The 21,447-nt window shown below is 45.8% G+C and overlaps 1 long non-coding RNA gene across 8 annotated transcripts in view; it reads left to right on the forward strand.

The window, feature by feature from the left end:
* The first annotated feature begins 20,308 nt into the window (after positions 1-20,308).
* LOC140425435 (uncharacterized) overlaps positions 20,309-21,447 on the forward strand; it is a 153,710-nt gene continuing 152,571 nt past the window's right edge. For 2 of the 8 annotated variants that reach the window (XR_011947859.1, XR_011947860.1), the window contains exon 1: positions 20,309-20,681. This is a non-coding gene — a long non-coding RNA (uncharacterized lncRNA). Of the gene's footprint in view, positions 20,682-20,846; positions 21,008-21,447 lie in introns of those variants that run through there. The other 6 variants (XR_011947857.1, XR_011947861.1, XR_011947858.1 and 3 more) reach the window with 6 other exon arrangements.

Below are 21,447 nucleotides of genomic sequence, written 5' to 3' on the forward strand. Positions count from 1 at the left end.
GTTTGCAAGGGACAAGGCCCTGCGTGTGTATATATATATTAGCATGCTTCTAGCATGCTGAAGTGAGCCACCCTGCGACCTCAAATGATAATCTTAAATTGATTTTCAGAGCAATTCTTAGTACAATCAGGATTGTTTAGCAAGTGTTGTCCAATTGCGGAATCACATCTAATGTTGGACACTACGGGCTGGATTCTTCCGCCCACCGCAAGAATGCCATGGGCGAGATGCCGACAATGGAAAATCCATTGACCTCAGGCGGGGTTCTCTGGTTGCTGGGCAAACACGGCTGGCGAATCCGCCCTATGTTTTGCGTTATGCAAGCCTGGAGTAGTTAGGTACTCCAAGAACATTCACCACATTGCTCTCTGTTCCTGTTACTCAGCCAGCCTGGTGTCCAGCTGCCAGGGTCCTTTTCATTTCATGGTCTTTAACTTTGTTCACAGGTCTGACATGGGACACTTTATCTTTTGAAAGTCCATGTGCACCAGACTAACCATATTATCCTCATCAACCCTCTCTGTTACATAATTAAATAACTCAGATTGGTCAAACACGATTTGCCCTTCAAAAATCCATGCCGACTCCTCTGAATTAATCCATTTCTGTCCAAGTAACTGTTAATTTTGTTCCAGATGATCATTTCTAAAAGATTTTCCTCCACAGAGGTTAAACTGACCGGCCTGTAATTGCTGAGATTATCTTTACCCCCTTTGTTTGAAGAAGGCTGTGACATTTGCAATTCTCCAGTCCTGTGGCACCAGCTGCCATGTAAGGAGGATTGGAAGATGAAGATCAGTCCCTCCTCAATTTCCATCCTTAGTTACATCTGATTGGGTCCTGGTGACTCATCAATGTTAAATACAGCCTGCCTTTCTAATATCTCCCCTTTATCATTTCTTCCTGCTCCAGTGTCTCCTCCTTCACTTCAACCACAGCAGCAGTTTTTATTCCTTCGTAGAGACAGATACAAAGTAGGTCATGCTGCCTGCTTGCACCCAGCGCCTGTTTCGTCCCCAATCCGCCTTCTCTTTCTTTTACCACCGAAGTCCCGTTCAGCTGACCTAAATTGGCTCCCTTTCCTTTTTGGCTTTGCCCCTCCATGTCTTTGTAATCTTCCCCAGCTCGGCAATCCTCTGGGACGTGCCTTCAGTTTCCTGCCCCCCTTCCCGAACTCTGGATCTCCCTCCCTCAACCTCACTGCAACCCAAAGCCTTTCTTTTTCCCTTGAGGGACCCCATCAAAATTCTGTCCGAGCAATTGGCTGTGTGTCCTGATTTCTCTTTACTCGGGAGGGTGTCTTTGCTAATGGCTCCTATCAAGCACTTTGGGACATTGACTACGTAAATACAAGTTGTTATTGCCGCGACTGAACGTAATCCTATATAAAAGAGCAGGAACGTTGTATTGGAATACCCGATTTGTTTCGAGACGAATATTCTACCCAAACTTCTCATCTAAAATAAAGTATGAATACGCCCCAATATATTTAACCAGATGCTGCAGTCCTGTTTGTGTTAAGTTGCTGGGTCCCCCTATCCATGCAGTTCGGGAATATTTTATTAAAACCTGTTAGACATTGACGCTTCTTTTTTAATACCAGTTGATGATGGGGTTATTTTTTTCGTTTAGTGTTTTAATTTTTGGCAGGGTGGGTGTCTGGATGGTTGATGCTCCTCCGGTCTCTCGCCTCCCTGCACACAGGTCAAAGTGGGAGGGCTGGCAGCCCACCTCAGACTCCGAAACCTGGGGCACGGGGGCCGGATGCCCAGGAACCCAAGCAGCACCCCTCCACCCCACTTGGCCAACTGATCAGATTGCCAGAAGGGCGAAATCGGCGTCTGCACATCCCTCCGAGCCGTTTTCAAACGTCCACCGCGCGTCCATATTGCACCATCGCCAGAAACAACACCATTCCTGAGTCTGGACTCATTCTCCACAGAAGCCCGAGAACAGGACAGGCCTCTGGCATCGCGCTGTTAACGTTATCGTGTGGCGACGCGCGTATTCTGTCAAAGACAGCCTGGAGGTTCAAGACGATATGGAGGTTCGGGCCTGGGATAGCCACAATGTTGAGCTGAATCAAACCACTGGATAAATATACAGTCAGGGCGATGATTCTGAGCGCGTTGTTGCGCAGAGCCCGCAGAAATGCGAGAAATGAAATAAAATCTTCTGCATTTAAAGGGTTAATGATTGTAGAAAGAAAGGAAATTGAACGATTCCAGCGCGTTTTACATGTAACGAGCATTGTGTGCATTTCTCAGTAAATATATAAAAATCCTTCAATATCTCCATGCATGTCTCTGGATATATATAATAGACATTAAATTATCTTGCTGGCGTTGCCGAGTCAATCTGAAACACCATTCTTGTTGAATGTAACACAATCAACAACCTCCACCCCCCCCCCCCCCCCCACCACCTCAATCTCCAAAGGGGCTGGGGGCGGGGTGGGGGGGAGAGATCTGCTCAATTTCTCAAGCGTCCCACTGCAGGAGGACTGGTGCCACTGCCTGTTACACGCTCTTTTAGCAGCAGTGAAATCTGAGTGGGACCCATTACACGGGTCACCCCGTGTCCGTCCGAGGCACGAAATCCCCATGAATGATAACGGCTGGGCCGTAAAACCTCCGCGTGGAAATTGCTCCACCATCCCAAACGGCACGGATTCATGTCCAGTGGCCTGGACTTCTGCAAGGGACATAGATAGTTACGGGCAGCGGTGTTACTGTTGGAGATGTAACCCCCTGATGTGCTTTACCACAATAGACTGCTGTTTAATAGCTGCTGGACTCTCCAGATCATCTCTCCGGTTACGAATAAAAGGGTGTCACGGATTGACAGGGTACGTGTTAACCTATTTGCTCTGCAGAGCAAGAAACACTTCTTCACACACAAAGAGTCGTGGACATTTCGGAACCCCCCCCCCCCAAAAAAAAAAACTGCTGAGGCTCGGGGTCAATTGAAACATTCAAAAGTGTGTTTGCCAGATTTTGCTGGGCCATTGGTATGAAGGGAAATGGAACCATAGGGGGATTTGGGTTAAGATACACATCAGCTATGGTCTAATTTACCGGCAGAACCCCACCCTCTAGGGGTTGAATGGCCAACCACTGTCCGTCTGGCCCCATGAAATGAAGAAAGAGACATTGTTTTCACTTTCATGAGAATCCAGAAAGCACAGGTTTAGAATTCCATAGAAGCAGTGCAGGAGGCGGTCATTCGGCCCATCGAATATGCACCGACCCTCTGAAAGAGCACCCTATCTCGGCCCACTCCCCCACCCAGTCATCCTGCCTAATCTGCACATCAATGGGCAATTTAGCATGGCCAATCCATGTAAACCTGCACATATTTGCACCGTGGGGGGAAACCGGAGCACCCTGAGGAAGCAGACACGGGGAGAACATGCAAACTCCACATAGACAATCACTCAAGGCCGGGATTGAACCCGGGTCCCTGGCGCTGTGAGGCAGCAGTGCTAACCATCGTTAACCACATTGTTAACAAAACAATAGTGGCGATAAGGATTTAACATTTTTACGAATGCGCTTCCCAAGACGGTGGTGGAATCCGAATGCATGGTAACTCTCAACAAGGGGGACAAATTGATATTTCTTTCAAAGGGCTTGCACAGTCATGGTGGGCTGAATGGCCTCCTGTGTGGTGAACCTCTGAGATTCCGGCGCTGGAAGGGGGTGACAAGATGGGCAATTACATTGGGTACTGCCCTGCAGCCTCTCGTGTCTTTTAACAGCAGCAGAGCGTGTGTGTAAACTACACACCAGCCAACCGACCAGAGCAGCGAGCAATCAAGGTCCATACAGTGCGGCCAATAACAGAGACAGAAACGCTGCCCTCCCCACTAAAAACATAGGTAAAAACGAAGACGCGTGTCAATGCCTTGGGGGCACAACTTTAGTGGAAGAAAGTCTGTTTCCTTTCTGGCAAGACTGCTACCAGAATTTAACACAGCTAGTTAATACAAGCGTGTAACGTGCCAATTTTTAATCCGGCACCCATAAACTTTCTAAACACACCAGGAGCGAGAGTTTACAGGTGCTGTCTTGCTGAATCTGGCCATTGAGTCAACATTTTTACAAGGATCAGCCCCCCCCCCCCCCCCCCACTCTAGCCTGATGCCAGGGTATCTGCTTCTGCAGAGGATCTCCGACACACGGATGTACTTAATACCTGAGGGTAGAAACGACTAGTTCGTCTGGCATCAAACAGGGAAACGCGACAGTAACCGCAGAGCCGACATTGTTTTCGCAAAAATCAACGCTACCACCGTGTGTCAGACTAATAGTTGTCAAATGCAGAATATGTGTTTAGTGGTTCGAGGTGGCATAGCCAGGGTTTGTGTAACTTGGAGGTTTATTGTAGGATGCATGTCGCTTGTTAAATACGAGCCCAGTGCGCTTTAAATTCATGAAATAGGCACTTTCACCAGAGATGGGCCATTTCTGAGCAAAATAACCTGAATTGGAATTGTGCGATTAGCCGGTTTAAATTGATCTGTCGTCGTTACACTTGTGTGTGGGGTGTGTGTGTTGGGGGGGGGGGCTGTTCCGGTCCCGGTCTCCGGGGCGGGGTCCCGGTCCCGCCCCGCCATCGACGGGCCGCCTCCCGCCGCCCACCCCTCCCCAACCACACCACACTCACCCCCATCCCCCACCCTACCACACTGCTGCCCTCTCCCCACCAACCATCCACTCTCCCACTGCACCAATTGCCCACCCCATGCCCCCACCCGCCACACTGCCCCCACATCACTAACCCCCCCCCCCCACCCCCCCCACCCCATGAACCCCACCACACTGAAATAATAATTTGTGTCCGATAGCCTGTTTGTGGCTGTATATTTTCTGTACAACTATTTTGATCAGGATTGGATGGTCTCATTTAAATCATCCAAATAAAGCTTGGGTTGCTAAGTGGCAAGTAACATCCACACCACTCAAGTGTCAGACAATGACCGTCACCAACAAGAGAGTATTGGCATTGTTGAACCCCCACCATCAGCAAGCTGGAGTTTCCATTGACCAGAACATTTACTAGACCAGCCATGAAAATACAGGACCTACAAGAATGAGAATGCTGTGGTCAGACTCCTGGCCCCAAAGCTTGTCCACCGTCTACAAAACACATATCAGGACTCTCCACGTGCTTGGATGAGTGCAGCTCCAATACACTCGAGAGGATTCGCACAATTGAGGACAAAACAGCCTGCTTGACCAGCACCCCATCCACCACCTTCAACATTCACTCCCTCCACCACTAGCTGGAGTGGCAGCAGTGTGCATCATCGACAACATGCACTGCAGTTACTTGCCAGGCCTCCTTCGACAGGACCTTTCAAACCTCTGCCACCTCTGCACAAGAACAGCAGAGGCTTGGGAACAATGCCAACTGAAAGTTTCCTTCTAAGTGGCGCACGCCATCCTGACTTGGCACAATCTTATCATCCAGGTCACTGCACGTGTGGAGTTTGCACATTCTCCCCGTGTCTACGTGGGTCTCACCCCCACAATTCAAAGATGTCCAGGGTAGGTGGATTGGCCGTGCTAAATTGTCCCTTAATTGGAAAAAATATAATTGGGTACTCTAAGTTTTAAAAAGTTTGTTTTATAAACTAACCAAGCTCTATTTCTTATATTATCACTCCTGGAACGAGTCGATCTTTCCCCACCGTCATAAAACTTAAAAGGTTGCGCCTCTGGTCCAGTCTTTCAGCCACTGTTGAGAGCTGACTAGGTGTCCATAACACAATAACAGATGGTCAGAGCAGGAGAGATTCCGGGTCAGCAATGTGAAAGAAATTGGAGCCTCTACCACCACACAATGCTGCTCCAGTCTACAGCGTGTATGTAAAAGTGCCACCATTGTTAGCTGCTTTAGCGCAGTTGATTGGACAGCTAGTTTGTGATGCAGATCAAAGTCAACAGTGTGGGTTCAATACCCCTACCCTTCTTGTCAACCTTGCCTGAGGTGTGGTGATCCTCAGGTTAATTCACCACCAGTTCAGCTCTCCCTGAAAAGCGAGGCCCATGGTCCTCTGGGACTATGGCAACTTTATTTGGATGGCCAATATGGATCAGATTGGTTCCAAGTGCATGGGGTTGAATCCCTATTCCAGCTGGGATAAATTTGGGACCTGCCTCCTTGCCCTAGGGGGTGGTGGAGATTGCAGTGCCTTGAGGCAGCTTTCTCTTTGAGCGCTAAGTTCTCTTTCTCGAGAGAACTAAGAAGAAGATTTAGTTTGAACAGTTCCTTAGGGCAGCATGGTGGCACAGTGGTTAGCACTGCTGCCTCACGGCGCTGAGGTCCCAGGTTCGATCCCAGCTCTGGGTCACTGTCCGTGTGCACTTTGCACATTCTCCCCTGTTTGCGTGGGTTTAGTCCCCACAACCCAAAGATGTGCACAGTAGGTGGTTTGGCCACACTAAAATTGCCCTGAATTGGAAAAATGAATTGAGTACTATAAATTTATTAAAAAAAGAACAGTTCCTTAGAAACGGGGTGGTGAATCCTGTGTTGTGCAACAACGTATCGTTTAGGAATATAATTGATCTTGCCTTTGAAGTAGAGCTAAGTCCCCGCATTGTCTCCTATCCCATCATCAAATACTGAGGTCATTTTCTTAAACATCTAAGTGGACGGTTTTTTGAAATGTAGAACTGGCCTATTCTCTTCTGGTGACGTGCTTGGTCACCTTCAGAGTCTTCCCGCTGCCTGCTCACTCCCAGCCATTAACAGGCGAGAGATGTGAAAGCCATTCATATATTTCAGATCCAAAACTTACTTTTCTTCTGAAGTTATTGGGAATTTTCGACCCAATTCGTGCAAAGAAAGCCTGCAGTAGCAACTTGCCTTGCATATTGCCTTGAATGTAGCAGAAATATCACAGGAGCATATCATCAGACACGGTTTGGCGCCTAAAGAGATATCAGCACCGAGACCAAATTCTTGGTCAAAGAGGATGTTTTTAATAAGTGATCTAAAAGGAGTAGAGAGAGACAGAGAGGTCGAGGGAGGGAATTCCGGACTTCAAGTTCCTTAGCAACTGATGACACTGCCACCAATCGTGGGGCAAAGCGAATTGGGGGATGGACAAGATGGCTAGCATGGGAGGGGCATAGTAATCTCAAAGGCTCCTAGGGCTGGAGGAGTTTACGGAAATAGTGAGGGGCAAGGCCATGGGGGATTTGTGAACAAGGATGTTTTTTTTTAAATCAATTAGTCGAGGGACAGAGTGCCAATGAGAATGGGCAAGCACGAGGAGGGCTACACTCAGCAGAGTATTGGGTGGTTTCCAAGTTTACAAAGAGTGAGGGGCCAACCAGGAGAGCATTGGGATTATCCAGCGTGAATGTAACAGAGGCACAGTCATGGATGAAGGTTTCCACAGAGATTGGCGGGGGGGGGGGGGGGGGGGGCAGAGCCACGTGATGCTAGGTGGGTGGAGGTGCCCTGTCTTGGGGCAAAGTATGCTGCCCTTGGCCTGTGAGCTCAGACCAGAAGATAATGCTTTCAAACCCCAAGCACGACTCGATTACACCGTGACTCTATATCCCCCCTCCCCCCACCACCATATAGTTAAACCAAGGCCAGTGCCCCCTCTATTCAGATGGAAGTCAAGCATCAGAGACATTATTTTTAAAAAGAACAGGGAGGTTCTGATGGTGTCCTGCTCAACATTTATCCCCTAATCCACACCTCTGAAAACAAGGTGAATGTGCCAATGGTATCATTGCTGTCAGCTGGATCCTGTCCTCCATAAACTGGCTGTAGAGCGAGAGTCACTGCGAAGGGCGTTGGGCCATCCCGAGGAGGCGAAAGGCGCTACATCAATGTAAGTTTCCATTTCGTACCTCAATCCTGGATGGGAAAGAACGCGCTCCAACATCGACTTCATTTACATAGCGCCTTGAACGTGAACTTCGCTGGAGTCACCCACAGGCATTCGGACAGCTTGGTCAAAGGAGTGGGATTTGAGGAGTAACCACATCGGAGGAAGAGAGAGGTGAGAGGGAGGTCTGAGGAAAGGAGCCCCAGAATCCCGGGACTGCCGCCAGTGGCGGAGCGAAGAGAACTGGGAACCGGCCGAGAGAGAACAGCGAAGGGCAGAGAAAGAGTTAACAAACTCCAGAGTCATCACAACACGTGATAAATCTCCATTCGCCTCTCGGATCGCCCCATTAATATATCTGAGCAAAAAAAAAAAGCCTTTTTCTTAAAATGCTGGAGACGCTAAAGGCACAAGATCAGGCGGAGCCAATCTTATTTTGCATTAAAAAAAACTAAAGGTAAACTATCCAAACCCGGGGGTTGGTGAGAATCACAGGGAGATAGCATCCATTGTCCTCAGCAGTGGAGAATAATAAATAAACAGCCCCGCCCAAAAACAACGGCTGCAAGATAGTCATTTGGAAACAATTATAGGCTTGGCATAGTGTTCCACTCATTAAAACAGCCGCAAGGTTTGGCTCACCGAGCTGTGCCAATTGGCAGCCTCATCCTGTAGTAGCTGCAGGAGAGGGACAACTGTGCACTGCCCTGCCTGGACCGGTGTATCTCCCACACCTAACCCCCTTTCACCAAATAAATCAGCCCGCTTACCGCCCCCCCCCCCCCCGTACCACGCACACACACACACACACACTCCCCTCCCCACCGCATTGCTGCCGCCCAAACTTTGACAACATTTCCCAACGTATAAAAGATCCGCACGCTTTTGGGGTGACCCTGCTAAGTGGGGTCACCACATAGAATGGACGTGGAGAGGCTGTTCCCACTAGGGGGGAAAACTAGAACCTGAGGGCAGAACCTCAGACTGAAGGGACAATCCTTTAAAACTGAGATGAGGAGGAATTTCTTCAGATGGTGGTGAATCTGTAGAACTCATTGCCGCAGAAGGCTGTGGAAGTCAAGTCACTAAGTGTCTTTAAGACAGAGATAGATAGGTTCTTGATTAATAAGGGGATCAGGGGTTATGGGGAGAAGGCAGGAGAATGGGGATGAGAAAAATATCAGCCATGATTGAATGGCGGAGCAGACTCGATGGGCCGAATGGCCTAATTCTGCTCCGGTGTCTTATGGTGTTATCGAACGATATCCAATTTTGAATCGTTACAAGATTTTAGGGGACTGTCGAGAGGACAGGAGGGAGGGAGGGCTGGAAGGAGTCATGGATAGGGTGAGGTGGATTAAATCGACTGGGGCGAGGCCCTGTGAGGCCCAGCAGTAAGACTGCCAGGGCTGAATGGCCTATTTTGATGAGACATGTTGAACCCTCATCGGTGAACACAATCCAGTGCCTCCAATAGCAAAACAGTCTCAAAACATTGACTTAAGTATTGATTTACTTTCAAATTAATATGTGCCATCCATAATGCAAAATCTTCATTTGATGGTTATAGAGTGTCCATTGGGGTTCAGGCAGGTCAGGACACCCACTGGGATCATGACTGAGGCACTTCTCGTTAATCCCCCCCACTCCCAATCGCTTTCCCACATTCCACGCCTAGTAAAACTCACTGCGTCTCTTCCAGCCACCAGTTGAGATACTCCGGTTGTAACCGCGACACACGCGGTGAAGTGAATTGGCCGCTGTTTGAAGGCAGTCTTTCAGTGAAAGTTAACGTGCTGGAATGCAGGCAATCCGAGCGTCACTCTGTCAATTCAGATTTCAGCTGAACCTTTCACAAGCCAAGTATGAAAACAACAAACTCCCATCCAATGATTGGACAGTTTGAAAGTGCTAAGAACGAGAAAGTGACACATCAAAACCAGTGCGATTCATTCCGCAAGGTGAATAAGAGTTTGCATTCTTCTCCCTCCGCGTAGATTTAGCATCCAGTCAAACTAAAATTGTTACTTTTTCATGTTTGGCCGGGGCCCTTGATCAGACCGCTAGATTGGTAACAGTTTCAGATAAGAGGCCACTGAGCGAAACCTCCATCACCAAGTTATATAGAGGAACTAAATGAAATATGTATGAACAAAGGGATTAGGAGCAGGAATAGGCCATTCGGACCCTCCCTGCTCCATCATTCAATAAAGTCATGACTTATCTGATTGTAACTTCAACCCCGCATAACCTTTCACCCCTTTGTTTTTATTTAATTTAGAATGATAAGCCTGAACCAGTGGTTGAGCAGCTGAATATAAATCTCAACTTCTTACATGTGCCAACCATTAGCCCCCATTTCACCTCATTGTCCCCCGATGTTAATGACAGGTGCACCCAAACTTGAAGATCATTCTCCAGGACACTGTGTTTGCAACCCTGGAGAAAAGTCATAGAGACACAGAAAAATACTTCTTGTCATTTCTTTACCAGTCATGAAATATTGAAAATGGGGAAAATAGTTGTTTGGCTGAAAGTTAAGCATCACCCAATTAATCTTTTTGTTTACTAACTGGTTTAGGAAGACAGTGCATCACAAGGGTGGATGTGTTGGGTGACAAATGGCTGGAGAGTGGGGACAAGTCATGCAATGAAACCTCCTGGAATACTTTTGAGCACAGTTGGCAACCCTACCAGCTCACCCTCTGGTGCTCCCTTTGACAATCGTGTTGCGTTCCAGAGGCATCAGGATCCAGTGATGCCATCCGAGAAACAGTTTTCAATCCAGGCCCAGGCCTGACTTTCCCCCCACTGATAATTGAAAATCCAGCAGGTTTGTTTCAGGGTTAGAGTTAGGGGAAACAGCTGTTTTTCTTTTTTGCATTTCAGTTTATAGAAACAGCAGGTTTGTATAGAGTGAACAGAAACAGCAGGTTTGCATTAGTTAGACCGAACGGAAGTATTGTTAATCTTTTCTTTTCCTGCTGAATAATTTGATTATCCAGATACATGACACATTATTTCTATCACATTAGATAATGGTTGATCTGGATCTCAAATCAACTTATTTGCCTTAGCTCCATATCACTTGATACCCATCCCAAACAAAAAATGATCAATTTACATCTTGGAAGCTCCAATTGTCTCAGCATTCACTGTGTTTTGTGTGAGAATTCACTTTCCTTTTTTTTTTATAAGTCCTTTCTGATTTACCTTTTGAATAGGCTAGCTCTGAATTTATTTCTGCTCATTCTTGATTTCCTCTACCAAAGGAAATAATTGACCTGCCGCTAACCTAATCCTGATGTTTCAAATACTCAATCAGATCACTACTTTTATACTCAAGGGATTTAAGCCATGCCTCCCATACTCATAACTTAACCCCTTAATCCCTGGCATCGTTCAGGTGAAAAATTCTTGAATCTAGATAGCATTGAAAATTCTGATGAATGCACCTACAATTTGCTCACCTATTAATTTTAATGCCCTGAGGTGGAAACCATCAGGTCTTGGAGCTTTCACTATCTTAAGTAACATTAATTTCTCCATTACTTTTTTTTAAGTTATATTAAATTGAATAAGTTCCTCCCTTCTATTATTTTTAGTTTCCCTTGCACTGCAATTGTTTTACTCTCCCTCTGTTGTGAAAATTGATCCAATGTGTTCAAAAAACAAGTCTGTCATTTCTTTAATGTCCATTATAGTCTCACCTCCATTTTTAATGGGCTCACATTTCCTTTACTGACTCTTTTTAACTTAATATATTTGTGAAGTATGTTATTTTTAGTATTCATATGTTTCCATATGACCATTCTACACCTCTTATTACATTCTTTGCATCCATTTTCTGATTTTTATAGTTCTCCCACTTAATTGTCTTTCTGCTTTGTCGTGCCATTGTGCATTCATTTTTTTTTAGCTCAAGACTGTCTCTTCTCTGATCTGTTGACAATGGGTTCTTAATTGCACAAGTGGATTTATAGCCATTTTGAGACATGTGATCACTTTGTGTCTCACCAAATGCTTATTTGCCAACTTCATTATTTCAATCCTTTCAGAAGTTGGACACCTAGAGCATTTGATAGTGCCAAGCCCATTTGAAACAGAACCACATCACTAAAATAGCATGTGAAATCCAGCCCCACCACCCCCAACACCTGAGAATATATCTCAGTATACATCCAAATGGTAAGTTCTCCCCCTAACAGGAAATCTTCTAAATTACTACATACCACCAGCATACATGAAATGTGCTATGTTGAATAAATAGACCATAAACTGAGGCTGATATTTTTTAGCCAAAAGATCAGTCTTATCATGGTTATAGTGTAATGCTTAGAATGTTGCTGTGTTTGGTTATTTGGCCAGGATAACTTAATGTTTTCAATATTGCAACCATTTGTCGCCCAATGTATATTTATACAAAAGCAGCATCTAATGAAGGTGCAGAATTTTCCTTTTGAAAACCTGACTGAGCTAGGGCCGAATTATTGATAAATGCAAGAAAAAAATCTCTTCTTCTTAGACTGCCATTCTGGTTCAATAGGTTCTGAGATGGCCGATAAGGCCAATGCATGCTCTGCAGATACTGCCACATGTGGGATAGGTAATGCTTGGAGGATCAGGTAGATGAGTTGTTGAGAGCTTTGTATGCTCTCTCTCTCTCTCTAATACCTTGCCTTCACCTCTGCTTGTTCCTGATGGAGTCTTTTGATGTGCTCAGTGCCTTCTGGAATGAACCATCTCTCTTTTGGTTGTTCACCGGACAGGGACGTGCATGAGTTGATGGGGATGTTTAACCTTTTCTGGGATGCTTTAAGAACATTCCTAAAGGCGTTAGATTCCCCACTTGGGAATCTCCAGCCACGACCCAGTTCTGAGTGGAACAGTTGCTCCTGGAGTCTCATATCAGGCAGACAAATGCCATGTCATGCCCAGTGGAGTTGGTTTTGAGTGATTAGCACCTTGATGTTCGGCAGGATAGCTTGAGAAAGGATAAGGCTGTCAGACCACTGTTATTGCCATTGGATTGGAGGATCTTGGGAAGGTATCGCTGGTGGTATTTCTCCAATACTTTGAGATGCCTCTGCAGGTTGTTCAAGTCTTCAAAATCTATAGCAGCAGGGAACCACTGCTGCCTAGTAAACAACACTCTTAGTCTTGGGGTTGAGATTCGGATTCTCAAGTACTCTTTATTTTCACATTTGAAACATTTCATCTTTTATGTCTGCCTTCATCATGAAGAGGTTCCCAAGATAAGGAAAATGGTCCAGTTTCCAGGGTCTTGCCGTTGATCTGAATCAATGAAGGGAGGCATTGTGTTGTGGGAGTTGGTCAGAAGAGGACGTTTTACATAGCAGGGCAAAATCAGTTGACATAATAATATAAATCTTGGGTCAACAACCACCTTGTGTCCCTCCAGCATTTACCATCATGCTGGTGAAGGTTAGCCAGTTGAAACCATGTGACTTATAATAATAATCTTTATTATTGTCTAAAGTACGGTAGCACAGTGGTTAGCACTGTGGATTCACAATTCCAGGGTCCCAGGTTCGATTCCCGGCACGGTCACTGTCTGTGCGGAGTCTGCATGTTCTCCTCGTGTCTGCGTGGGTTTCCTCCGGGTGCTCCGGTTTCCTCCCACTAGTCCCGAAAGTTGTGCGTTAGGTAATTTGGACATTCTGAATGCTCCCTCTGTGTACCAAACAGGCGCCAGAATGTGATGACTAGGGGCTTTTCACAGTAACTTCATTGCAATGTAAGCCAACTTGTGACAATAAAGATTATTATTAAGTAGACTTACATTAACACTGCAATGAAGTTACTGTGAAATGCTCCTAGTCACCATACTCTGCCGTCTGTTTGGGTACATTGAGGGAGAATCCAGAATGTCTAAATCACCTAACAGCACGTCTTTCAGGACTAATGGGAGGAAACCGGAGCACCCGAAAGAAACTCACGCAGACACGGGGAGAGCGTGCAGACTCTGCACAGACAGCGACCCAAACTGGTAATTGAATCTGGGACCCTGGCGCTGTGCCACTAGGCCACCAGGGAACAGTAAGGAGCATTAATAAACTTCTTGCTGCTTGTTTAGTTTGGACTGGTCCTACATAAAAGCACTATAGTAATCTCGTAAAGTTCATAATCCAGATTAGAATTGGCTATAAACCACTTGTGTAAACCACTTGTCTCTCAAGGTGTACTGGCAGATCTGAAAATCACAACTTTAAAGGCACTTTGTCACCAGGACTGTGTAATCACCACAGATTGGGAACATTGTTTCCGTGGTTCGCATGAGCTCCTATTGGATCTCTGCTAAAACCTTGTACCTGGATTCTCTCGTACCTTCGGCTGAGGGTGTTACTAGGCCCTGACCAGGAAAGAACACTTGATTAGGAGTGACAAGTTGAGGAGCAAAAGAATCAAGAATCTCCATTTTGAGCTCTGTATCAAGGACTCCTTCTGAGATTCTTAAAGTTATTTTCCCATTTTTCTATTATCAAGGACATTGCAAAGTAAATGGTGTGAATCACATGATGTGAGCAGCCATGTACTGCATTTGCTGGAAGCGACTTTAATCTCACAAGCCTCATAGTAACAAAGCATTGATGTATTGATCATGCTGGAGATATAATAGAGAGATGTTTCAATGCAGGAAAGCTTTGAAGTACCACATTGATCGTATATGTAGAATGTAGGTTTAGATAGGTAATCAGGAATTTTGCTTGGTTTCATTTACAAGATTGGAACATAAATTAGCTTAAGCTACTAAGAAATGCATGTGATAATATCTGGAATATGAATGAAGCAGATTTACTAGGTGAGATAATTTGTTTCAAATATTCTTTACCTTCAATCCCTGGTCCCATTTTCTTCCATCCTATTTTGAAGGTGACAATTATGTTGGAGTACTGTTCTATTGGAGTCAGCAGCCCTTTGTTCTCATTATGAGCACAGATGAGTATTGAAAAGCTATTGGAGGGAGATCCATCCCTTTCCATATTTCCAGCAGGTCTCAATGCACCAAGTGGGGAACACTGCATGGTTTTTTTCTCTTTCTGCTTGTGGGGATATTAAATCCGTTTGTGGTGCCTTAACTGCTGGTCATACTGAGGTAACATGGGGTAGACTGGAAATGGAACTTGAGGCCTTTATTGTTGGTGGGACACAGTGTTGCGTTTATGGTGTACTCACTACTATACTCAGAATACTTTTAATTCCTTATGGTTGGATAGAGAAACGCAGGCACACATCTTAAGCTAGGCTGCACCTTGATCATAGCACCCCGACAGTGCAGAAGGAGGCCATTCGGCCCATCCAGTCTGCACCGACCTTCTGAAAGAGCACTCTACCTAGGTCCACTCCCCCGCCTTATCCCCGTAACCACACATAACCTGCACATCTTTGGACTGTGGGAACACCCAGAAGAAACCCGCTAAGACATGGGGAGAATGTGAAAACTCCACACGGACTGTCACCCAATGCTGGAATTGAACCCAAGTCCCTGGCACTGATGGCTTGGCTCAGCTAGTCTTGCCTCCGAATCAGAAGGTTGCAGATTCAAGCCCCATCCAAAGCCTAGCACACAACTTTGTGTTCTAGCATGGAGCTGGGGGGAGTGCTGCATTTCTGGAGTTTAGCCATTCAGATTAAATGATAAACTGAGATCCCGTCGCCCAATTCATTGGTGTGCATTTCAATTGGATGCTAACAATCCCACGATAAAGCTCTTTGTTCTAAAAGCAGCAGTGAGTTCTGTTAGTGTCCTAACCTTCCCCAGCCAAACCACAAAAAGCTCATTCACCTCATGAATGCTTGTAGGATATGCTTGTGTCCAAGATGTAGAATGTATCTTTCAGTGTACTTCAAAGTAAATCACCCTAACAAAACAATTTGAGATATGTGATGTGATAAATACAAGTCTTTTTTAAAATTACAGAACCATAAATAAATAATATAGAGATCAATAAACAATGGCTGAATGCAAAGTTATGTGATATTGTACTTCTTGATCACATTTAAGTTCTTGATTCAGCACAACATTCTCCCCTACGAATAGAAGCAGGAGAGTTAATTTTAGCACTGGGGCTGCGAGTGAAACTGGTGATGACGCTTTATATATATATATATATATAAAATGATGTGGATCCTAATTCTTGGTAATTTACAAATACCACAGAAGTTGACATATAATTATAGCATTTGCAGAGACGCAAAATATATATATTTTTAAATCAGATAACACAGTATCATTCCAGTCCAGTAGTAGTATTAAATAAAAATGAAACTTTGACAGAATTACAGACCGTCTGTAGTAGCCCCGTGTGCCGTGTACTATAATAGGGGTTTCAAAGCATAAGCTTCAAAAGCAATGGGGTTATTTCAGTTTATGAATCCATTCTTTCATGATGATTAATCCATTACAGGTCTTCAACTCATTACATCTTCAATGGGATTTAATGAAATGACTCACAGCTATTCTGTCTTTACAATCAAATATAATTTTGACTGCAGCTTCAATAAACAGCTGACATGTAAGAGATAGATGGAAAAAAAACTTTACCCATGCACGGTTAGCACGCGATCTCCTCCAATGACTTCCAGGTAAATCCTGGTGCGGTGCTGTGTTGTATAGACAAGGAGGATTCCAGCTTATGTTTCTGATCTGTGCTGAATTAACTGGTCGTACGAGGATGTTCTGCACGTTGTAGAATCGGTCGCAGTATCTTGCTGCGCAGGAAGATTTCCAGTGGCATTTGCTGGCCCAGAGTCAGTCCCCTACTTGGAAGCAGGCACTTTGACAGGTTCGTTTTCAGCACTCCAATGTCATTCAAATGTCGCCACTTGGTAAATGTACCAGACGGTTCGGATGCCCATGGAATCAAGTCCCAACATGAGTCACGTTCACAGATAATGGGGGCGGGATTGGTGGAAGAATTCAAAGTCAGCAAAGGTAGGAATATATACTCGTGTTTGGCTCTGTAGGCGGGGTGGTGGGGGGGGAGTGGGGTGGTGTGGGTGGATAAAACCTCGGGGCACCTTATCTGCTATTCTGAATTCCCAATCGTTCATTATGGGACAAGGAAAGGGAAACATTTACATAGCATTTTGTAGGTCTCAAAAGTACTTGGAATAGTTACAACGGATTATGTTGAAAAGCAGTTATCATTGTTAATCCTGACAAACAGGCGCAGCCGTTTTCCTCTGGGGAGAAGGCAGGAGAACAGGCGAATGGGGATGATAAATATACCAGCCTTGATTGAATGGCGGAGCTATCTCGATGGGCCGAATGGCCTAATTCTGCTTCTATGGCTTTTGGTCTTTTACGAAACCATGATCCCACAAATACCAATGAAATGATCTATCACAAATACCAATGAAATGATCTATCCGTCATTCCGTTTTTCATATCTGTTCAACAGGAACAGTTTCAGCCCAACCAGCACGTTCCACTATTGCGTTAGCAATGGCAGCACTTTGTCATTTTAATCCCAGTTCCTCTCCGTATTCCTTAATATACTTATTTCCCAAGTCAGTAAGTGAGGAATATTGACAGGAAAGCTGGTGAAAGCCCTTCCTCAAATAGTCCTGAAGGGATTTTCAATATCTATCAGAGCCACAAGATCAAACAGGCAAGGGGCAACTTTAATGTCGAGTCAAGTGATTTCCAACAAGATGAGCAGCCAAGCTGATGTGTTTCATTCATAATATCTCTTGAAATAAACACTTCCATTCTGGAGATGGTAATGCTCGCAGTTGTCAGAAAACCTATTTTATCCCAAGAGGTACTGATTTATTGAGTTAATTCATATTGCTTTCGGTTCTGATCCAACATTATATCAGGGGACATTTTTAAAACAAGTCTCCACCGATACAGGAACTATTTATAGAACAAATATTAATTTGGACATTAATGCATTGTTATACAGACATCTGGAAGTAATACTAATGCCAAATCCATGTTCATTTAATTGCTTACACTTATGTCTATGTGCCATGCGGTATTTGTCTAGAGGATATGGGGTTGGAAACTCCCTCAGGGTCAGATAGCATGTCATTACGGGTCATATAGGTACTTACACTCTTATTCATATATTTATGCTCATTTTATATGGTTCGTTACATTTGTTTTATTGCATTGTGTATATATGATCCCATTATTCTCCTTATTGTGAGTATTGATGCTTGTGTCATATTGATGATGTGTATTTGTATTTGCTGTTTATATCTCTGTGTGGAGAATTATTCACTTCTCTGTTGACTTGATTTATCATTCATCATTCATGCTCATCTTTCAGGCTTGCGCGACATTGCCAATAGCACCGGAGATTTATAGGGCTGTTTGCTCTGCAGTCATGGGTGCTTTGGAGGATTGCTTATGGGGGTATTGCACTGATTGCAATGGTCGGTGGCAGTGGGAATCTCACGGTCGATTACTTTGTACAAGAAGCACATGTTGTTATTAGCGAAGTACTAAAAAATAAATTAACTTTATCAATCACAGTTCGTGGGTGACATCAGCAAGTTGGTGTAAATAACTGGTTATTTATGAACTCTGCTATCTTGACAACAGTTAATCTGAGGGGTAGTTGACCTTTGACAATTGTTACTTGAGTACAGTTCCAATCCATGACTGAACGACATGGGCATCTCCTGAGATCTGAATTTAGAAAATCAGTGCGCAACGTGAGCACAGTGGTTACAACTGCTGCGTCACAGCGAGTTTGCACTTTCTCCCCGTGTCTGCGTGGGTTTACTCCCCCAATCCAAAGATGTGCGGGTTAGGTGGATTGACCATGCTAAATTGTCCCTTAGTGTCCAAAGATGTGCGGGTTAGGTGGATTGGCCATGCTAAATTGCCCTTAGTGTCCGAAGATGTGTGGGTTAGGTGGGGTTACTGGGATAGGGTGGGGAGTGGGCCCAGGTAGTGTGCTCTTTCAGAGGTTTGGTGCAGACTCAATGGGCCGAATAGCCTCCTTCTACATTGTAGGAATTCTATGATTCTCTGAACTGATTGTGCCAATGAGTAATTGTAGCATTATTGTCAATACCAAATAATTTATTTCAGTCTTTTTGTTATCTGATTAAGTCAGTATGAGTTCCTGAATTCATTTCTATTGCCTCCTTCAAATGTTCGGAAAACTCCCTTCCCGAGTCGTAGAATCCCTGGCAACTCTCTGATGCTGATTCAGACCATTCACTATCTCGGAGACCTATCTGACCCCGAGCTGAGTTTACTAATCTCATATCTTCGCCAGCAACGAAGATTGTTTACTTTGACCCATGTAACATCACCCATATCCGCCTCGGAAGCATCGGCTCCCGAAACCTTCATCTATGCCACTGTTAGCTCTGGGTTTAACTATTGCAGTGCGCCCGCGGCCCCCACACATTTCAGATCCAAAAAGCTGTTGCTCCTGACCTAACTGGCACCAAGTCCCATTCCTTCATCACCCTGCTGCGGGTTAACCATCATTGGCTCCCCGTCCCATAACACCAGGATTTAAAAGTTCTTATTCTCTAATTCTGCCCTTATCACTCCATACCCAGCTCCATCTCAAATGTTGTTGAATGACTCACTCTGTTGAAGCGCCTTGGGACTTTTAAGGCGCTGTATCAATGCAGGTTGTTGTTCATGGCGCACCTGATCTACTAACATCAAAGCTCGACATCGCTGCTGCTGAACGATTCTTCCCTCCACCTAACGCTCCACCCCAGCACGCTGTGCACAATTCAGAATGGGGAAGTAGGAACAATTGTTGGCGCTTGCAGATCATCTCACTGTGATTGTCCAGGAATAGGACTACCCATCCACTTGTCTCAATCCAGTCCGGAATGACATGTTTACCAAACTTCTTCAATTCATTCCAAAAGAAAACTCCAGACAGAACTCAGTTAGCTTGATGCTGCCCTAAATCTTGAGGAGAAACGAGAGGATTTCCAGTGTGCGTGGGGGGGTTCCAGTTTCGGTCCGTTTGGGGAACCTCACTCCTGTGTAAAGGTCTTGGGCACAGCTATCCAAACCTGCAGTCACTCGGAAGTATAGGCGGGGGTATGCTGGGTGCTTGTCAATGGCCCGGGCTGGTTGTCTTTGACCAGACCACTGGAACCTGCATTGGGACTGAGTTCAGATGGCCAGTCCGGAGAGTGCACTGGCTGGCAGTCTCACTCACTCGGCTGATTACGGTCGTTCGCGGAGAATCTTTGTGGTTTGTTATTACCCCCCCACGCACCTACCCCACCCTTGGACCTCTGAAGATCCTCCCCACCCACCCCCAGGCTACAGATTCCTGACCCGAACTTCATCCTTTCTTTAAAGAGAATGCCTTCCCTCCTTCCTTCCTTCCCCTGGGTGAGCTCCCAGCTCCTGCATTTGTCATTCGGGCGGGCGGGGTTCCGTACCTCCCCACTCAGGCCCAAGACAAACTGTTGCCAAGACTTCCAAACTTTACATTACAGACAGATCCAAGATCCACTTCAAATTTAAAAAAAAAACAGCATTCCAAACCAGAACTTCAAGGAGATGTGACAGCTATGAGTTGTGTTAGGGTGTGTGTGGGGTGGCGGTGGGGGTGTCAATGCTACTTGCTCACTGATGGCGAGAAGTTGGGCTAGGGAGCGCCTGTGTGAGGAAAGAGTGCGTGAGCGCGTCAGCACCAAAGTTAAATACAAAAGCCTTTTACGCAGGGGCGAGAGGAGTTTCCTTTGTTCTACTCCGAGAGGCTGGAGAGAGATCAGACAGAATGAACCCTCACACATGCACCAGCCTCGCTATTGTTGGAGGGTCGCGGCTGCAGGTGATGTCCATCCCCAAGCCACTGGGGTAAGTTTTTGCTTTTGTTAAGGAGTATTCTCCCCCCCCCCCCACACACACACCCCCACCCAACCTCCACCTCACTCCCTCCTCATGTCTTGTCAGTGCTACGTGACGGTAGGGGGGGGGGGGGTGAGGAAGATGTTAAAATCCGCGCTGGAGAGAGAGAGAAAGTTGATGGGATGGCCTCTTCTTGTTGCATTGGGAGGGGGAGGAATGGTCAATTTTAATGTTTGCAGCCCCGCGATAAAGTTTCCATTTTCTTGATGGGTCTTGCTGGGAATGCCACGACGTGCTGTTTCAAGATGCACACACACACAGCAGGCGAGCAACAGGTAGGAAGTGAGTGAGTGAGCGCTGCCATTTGCACTCCCTGACGCAGCGGCTGCTATTGAACTCGCAAGGCCCGGAGCCAAGCCTTTGTTCTCCCCGGTCTGGGCTCACCAGCCCCGAAGCCAGCTCCTGAACCGGTGTGAGAGAGAGAGTGAGAGCTCAGCCCTCAGTAACTCCTCACAGTGACTCTGCTGCCTGCAACATGGGCTGGCATTGTGCTGCTCTGCCACTCGCATTTGTGTGTGTGGGTGGCGGGAGCGGGGGGGGGGGGGGGGGGGGGGGGGTTTGGAGGAGGGTCTTTGTTTTTGGTTTGGGTGGGGTGGGGGCGGTGGTGGTCACGTTATGAAACAAAAGATGAAATTGGCGGAAACATGTCGAGATTTGCACCGCTGATCCTCGGCTGGGCGATTCGATCAGGAGTTATTGGCAGTTTTATTTTTTG

Source organism: Scyliorhinus torazame, chromosome 6 (genome assembly GCF_047496885.1).
Source record: "Scyliorhinus torazame isolate Kashiwa2021f chromosome 6, sScyTor2.1, whole genome shotgun sequence".
Taxonomy (NCBI): Eukaryota; Metazoa; Chordata; class Chondrichthyes; order Carcharhiniformes; family Scyliorhinidae; genus Scyliorhinus; species Scyliorhinus torazame.